The sequence below is a fragment of the Hevea brasiliensis genome, chromosome 17 (assembly GCF_030052815.1).
Source record: "Hevea brasiliensis isolate MT/VB/25A 57/8 chromosome 17, ASM3005281v1, whole genome shotgun sequence".
Taxonomy (NCBI): Eukaryota; Viridiplantae; Streptophyta; class Magnoliopsida; order Malpighiales; family Euphorbiaceae; genus Hevea; species Hevea brasiliensis.
The window spans coordinates 15,581,008-15,587,239 of NC_079509.1; the positions used below are offsets into that span (position 1 = coordinate 15,581,008).

Consider the following 6,232-nt stretch of genomic DNA (forward strand, 5'->3'; position numbering starts at 1 on the left):
TGCATGCAAAAGTGTGGGCTTATTCCCTTAATGTCATCTATGGTGTATCCCAAAACTTTCCTAAATTGTCTCAACACTCTTAACAACTTATCAGCCTCTAATGTACTCAAATTTGCATTTACAATTCTTGGATAAGTGTTATTAGTGCCAAGAAATTCATACCGAAATGAGAAGGAAGTTGCTTAAGTTCTACCTTAGGTGCATCTTCTTCCTTGAATGATGGTTGCTTAGATTCGACTTTTTCCTTTTGTGTGAGTTGAAAAACTGGAGCAGAAATGAATGGTGGACTTCCCTTTAAGTGTTGAGCATATGCAGCTACATGAGAGTTGTCATAATCTATGCCTCCTCCATGAACCAAACAATTTTCAAGTGGATCTTCTGAATATTTCTTTCTGAAGTGTTCTTCAACCAGCTCATCAATAATATCAACTCTCAAGCAAGTATCAGCTTCAGAATGATGCTTTTTCATAGTATTATTAATATTGAAAACCAATTGCTCTTCACCAACCCTAAGAGTTAATTTTTCTCCCTTAACATCAATCAATGCTCCTGCTGTAGCTAGAAAGGGTCTTCCCAAGATAATTGGAATATTAAAATCTTCCTCCATGTCCAAGATGACAAAGTCAACAGGTATGTAGAACTTCCCAACCTTCAAAGGCACATTCTCCAAAATCCCTTCAGGATACTTGATTGATCTGTCAGCTAACTGAAGAGAAATGTGGATTGGCTTTAGATCTCCCATGTTGAGCTTCTCATAGATGGAAAGGGGCATAAGGCTAACACTAGCCCCTAAATCACATAAAGCTTTTGTAGAACAAGACTCTCCAATGTGGCATGGAATTGAAAAACTCCCTGGATCCTTAAGCTTTGGAGGAAGTTTCCTTTGGAGGATAGCACTACATTCTTCCTCACAAAGCTACAGTTTCATCATCTTCAAGTTTCCTCTTGTTTGAGAGAATTTCTTTCAAGAATTTTGCATAAGAGGGCATTTGTGAAAGAGCATCAACAAAAGGCACATTTATATAAAGTTTCTTCAAAACTTCTAAGAACTTCCCAAATTGCCTATCAAGCTTGGCTTTGTGAAATCTTTGTGGAAAGGGAAGCTGTGGCTTGTAGGGTTCAGGAGGTATATATTTCTCTTCCTTCTCTTCAATTTCCTCTTTACATTTTTCTGCACTCTCTTGTTTTTCACTCCCATCAGTTCCTTTTTCATTTTCTCTCTTCTCACTGTTTTCACTCTTCTCATCATTTATAACTTTTCCACTTCTTAAAGTAATAGCTTGACACTGCTCTCTTGGATTTTCTGGTTGACTTGGAAGCTTTCCAAAAGATTTGGCACTTGAGGAGGATGCTTGTTGTGCAATCTGGTTTTCCAGCATTCTGTTGTGTGTTTGCATCTGTTCCAGCCTTGCTTTCACCTCTCTCATCTCCTCATCATGCTTATTTTGGTTAGCAAGTATCTGTTGTAATAAAGCTTCAGTGGTGGAATTTCGTTCTTGCTGTTTTGGTGGAGGGTTCATATTTTTCTACTGAAAATTAGGCAGTGGTTGCCTATTTTGCTGATATGGAACTCCTTGTTGCTGTTGTGGTTGAAAATTCTGATTTTGAACTTGATTTTGCTGATTTCCCCATGAAAAGTTGGGATGATTCCTCCAATTTGGATTGTAAGTTTGAGAATAAGGATTCCCCATTTGCTTGTTTCCATAATTACCAACATATGCTGCTTGTTCTCCATAATCTACTCCACAGCTGGTTGTTTCCTCTGCATAAGCCACTTGTTGTGAACTTCCAGCTGATGATGATGAACTAACCAACATACTCAAATCTTCCATCTTCTTAGCAAGGACATTTGTAAGTGCATCAAATTTTGCATTAATCATGTTGAATGGGTCAAGATCATACATTCCAGCAGCTTGCCTCTTTTGAGTTTGAGCTGGTCCTCTTGGACTACTCCAAAGATGAGTGTTCTTTGCAATTTTCTCCAACATCTCATAAGCTTCATCTTCATGCTTAATAATAAATTCTCCTCCTGTTTGAGCATCAATAATCCCTCTGATTGCAGGAGTGACATTTGTGTAAAAATTCTGATTTATCATCCATTTTGGAATGGCATGATGTGGGCATAATCTCTCTAATTCCTTCCATCTCATCCATGACTCATAGAGAGTTTCATCTTCTCTTAGTCTGAAAGCTGTCATTTGATTCCTCAGCTCTTGAGTTTTCAGTGGAAAATATTGTGCAAGAAATGCATCAGTGAGTTGCTCCCAATTTGTGATGGAGTTGTGAGGTAAAGAATCAAGCCAATCCAGTGCTCTATCTTTCAAAGAGAATGGGAATAGCTTCAATCTTGCTGCATCATCAGACACTCCAGGTTGTTTTTTCATGTCACAAATCATAGCAAACTTCTTCAGGTGTGTGTGTGGATTTTCAGAAGGATGTCCTCCAAATTGAGAATTTTGAATCATTTGAAGAACTCCAAAATCCATCTTGTAACTATTTGCATCAATCCTTGGTCTTGCTATGCTCTCCCTCAAGTCATCAAAACGAGGAAAAGCATGATCCATCATACTTCCCCTAGGCACGTTTGCATTAACAACTTCTTCTCCTTGGGCTTCATTTTCATTGTTTTGACCATTTCCAGCATTACCAACACCAATTCTAATTCTTTCATCAGCCATATCTGCTTCAATTTCGGTTTCTCTCAAAGCTTCCTTCCTTTTTCTGGTTTCTTTCTTGTTGGCCTTACAAAATTTCTCTATTTCAGGATTGAACAATAAGGATGTATCACTTGAGCTTCTAGCTCTTCTCATAAAAGATTAAAAGTACCTGAAAAAGAACAAACAAACACAAAAATGAAAAGATAACAAAAATAAAACTATAATCAACTAAAATAATCAAGAATTCAATCTTAAACAAACAACTCCCCGGCAACGGCGCCAAAAACTTGATGCGTCCCTACCGCAAGTGCACGGGTCGTACAAGTAGTATAGAAAAATATCGATCCCACGAGGAGTTGTGTTAATGATTGAATTTTCGATATAAAAGTTGACTAAATCGAAGTATCTATGAAATTAAAGAAGTGAATTGATGAGTAATGGAGCGTAAAATCTATATGTGCAAAATCAATATTCTATTTAACAATGTATTGCGTTAAACTAAAATTGCATCAAATTGAAATAAGCGAGTTCAAATATGGCAATATTGAAAATGGCAAGCAATTAAATTCAATTGAAAATTAACAATGGTAAAAAGGTGATTCCGGAGTTTGGGATTTCATATTCGAGCTATTTTGGGATTTTAAATTGGTTATCCAATCTTATGAAACTAATGGGTTTTAAGGAGATTAATTCTTAAATCCTTTGAATTCCCTTTCGAGTGAGACAAAGAGTGCCTTAATCAAACTAATCCTACTTTCATGGAGTTAGAATTAATTAAGACCCATTAAGTTCTTTAATTAATCTGTGAATCCTCTTAATCCTTAGCCTATTTCTAGGTCTAAGTTAATTAAGTCCAATTTCTTGATTATCTATCACAAGGCCTTCTCCTTTCGGTGCTTCAACCATGGATTAAGAACATCACTTAATGGGATCCTACACTAAGCATGTCATTAAGCATACAAGAAATGAATAAAACTCATTAAGACCACAAAATATGGATTACCCAATCAAGATCCACAAAATATCTCAAATATTACAACCCTTACTCCAGAATCAAAAGTAAACTACTCACTATCCATAATGCTTACAAGATATGATGAGTTCAAATGGAAATAAAGCTTTAATCTAAGCTAAGAAGTAAGAAATTAAACACTAGAAATGTAGAAAAATATAAGGGAAGAAAGAAATCTGCAAATCTTGGTTGAAAATGGTGTGGAAGGTGAAGGTGACTCTTCAAATTCTGCTCAGCCCCCCTCCTTTTCTTCTTTGCTCCTTGTCTTTCCTTTAAAATGGGAAAATGAGACTATTTATAGCATTTTTCTGACACTGAGCCCTAAAATGGTATGTTCTAGGAGGAATTATTTGAGGAATCTCCGCCACTCATTAATGAACTCTTCATGGGATCGCATAAGTGGATCGCATAAGTTATGCATCCCTTATGCGATTTTACTGGTTCAGGTCACTTATGCGAAGCTGCATGACTTGGTGCATAGGTTATGCACAATCCCGTGAAGGTGCATAAGGGAGGCGAGAATGTGCATAAGCTATGCAGTCTCCTTATGCACATTTCGGCTGGTTCTGGAACAGTGATCTTTCTCCTTATGCAGATCTGCATAGCTTATGCGGCAAGTTATGCACAGTTTGGTCAATGCATATTTCAGCTTGAAAACCTGTTTTTGACATCTTTTGGCTGTAGGAGACACTCCTCAATGGCAAAATTCTCTTCAGTCCTTCAAAAACACCATTTTTCCTACAAAACAAAGTAAAAATTACAAATTAATGCAAAATTGACAACTATGAAAAACTAACTAATTTACTAATGAAATTAGCTAAAGATAACTAATAATAGAATAAAATGGCTATAAAATTAGACCTAAATGACTATGCAAAATGTATGCATCAATTTGTTGAGGGTATTGCTTACCCTAAGCAGACAGGCCATGCAGAAGCCGAAATTTGCTTAAGATGTTACTGAGGGTAAGCAATACCCTCAACAAACAACCCAAAACGTGAAAAGTTTTGTTGACTTGGAAATTTTTACATCTCATCTTCTATCCATTCATTGGCTCTTATCCATTTTTAGACTTACTTTAGGGTAATTTTTGAGTCCATATAAAAGCGTAATTTTCTAGTTTTTTGCGCTAAGAAGTAAGAAGAAGGAATAACGCAAGAAAAGAAAAAAAAATAAGAAGGAGAAGGGAGAACGCCATTTCTGCTGGAGAGCTGCTACCAAGTGACATTTAGTTGCAATTTTTTAGAGTTTTGGGTTCTCCTTCACCTAGGTTTTTCTATTCTTAGTCTATTTTTATGTTTCCTTTCTTAGTTTTATCAATTTTCTTTTGTAAATTTTACCATGATAAAATAGTTTTTCTAAGATTTCAAAGTTGGGTTGTAATGTTTTGAATTTATTTGTGGATTTGGATTGGGTTTTATCTAGATTTATATAAATATGAGTTTTGATTCTTTTCCTTGTGTGCTTTATGACTTACCTAATGTTGGATTCCATTGGGTCTACTTTTTAGTCTTTGATTAAAGAACCTAAAGGTGAAAATCATTGATAGATAATCAAGGAATAGAACTTAAAAACACCTAGATTTAAAAATAAACTAGAGATTTAAGAAGATTCATTAATTGATTATAAAACTTAATAGGTTTTAAGTGAATCAAATATTATATGAAAGTATGTTTAGTTTTCTTAAAATACTCTTTGGTTTGCTTGAAAAAGTTATCAAAAGATTTCAGAATCAATCACATTCAAAACTCTATTTTCTCTTAAAATTGGATGAACTAAGAGAAATCCCAATAGATTTAATTCATAAACCCCAATTCTAGAATCATTTTTACTATAAATTAGTCTTAGTTCTTGCTTATCTATTATTAATTTAGTTAATTTTTGCTTAAATTAAGATTTTATTTACATTGCCATTGCCTATTTTCTTTATTTTCTATTTAAATTCCTGCATTTAGTTAATTTAGTTCTCCTATAAATTGCCATTAGTCTAAATAATTGAAACAATCATAGTCTAGTACTTAAATACAATTTCTCATGGAAATGATATTTTACTTATCACTTTATTACTTGATACGGCCCGTATACTTGCAGATCTCACACATTAAGTTTTTGGTACTGTTGTCGGGGAATTATTGTTTGATATTAGATGATTTGGTTGTTTGGTTAATTTCGACATTTTCTTTTATTATTGCTTTACTTTGCATTTTTCTTTTTGAATTTTTTCTTTTATATTTCTAATTATGTTTCTATTTGCTTATCTTGTGAGGTATTTTGAAATATTTCATGTACAAGTCTTCACAAGTTTTGCTCGATTGCACTTGGAGCCCTTTTATGCTACTTGGGGAAGATTCAATGATATGGTAGAGAGATTTTCCAACCATAACCTTTCAAATCAATCTCTAATTCTTTGTTTCTTTGATGGTTTGGATGAAGTGACAAGAAATTAGGTAGATTATGGAGCTTGGGCAACTGGTGATAATGTTCTTCAAAGAGGTCATAAGGTTGTCATTCATTTATTGAATGACATGGCGAATTTTAATTACCATTGGCATTGGGACCCTTC

The 6,232-nt window shown here is 34.6% G+C and overlaps 1 non-coding gene across 1 annotated transcript; it reads left to right on the forward strand.

The window, feature by feature from the left end:
* Positions 1 to 2,106: 2,106 nt before the first annotated feature.
* Positions 2,107 to 2,213, forward strand: LOC131175663 (small nucleolar RNA R71). Its single transcript, XR_009145855.1, has one exon. It is a non-coding gene; the product is annotated as a small nucleolar RNA R71 (small nucleolar RNA).
* The last annotated feature ends 4,019 nt before the right edge of the window (positions 2,214 to 6,232 follow it).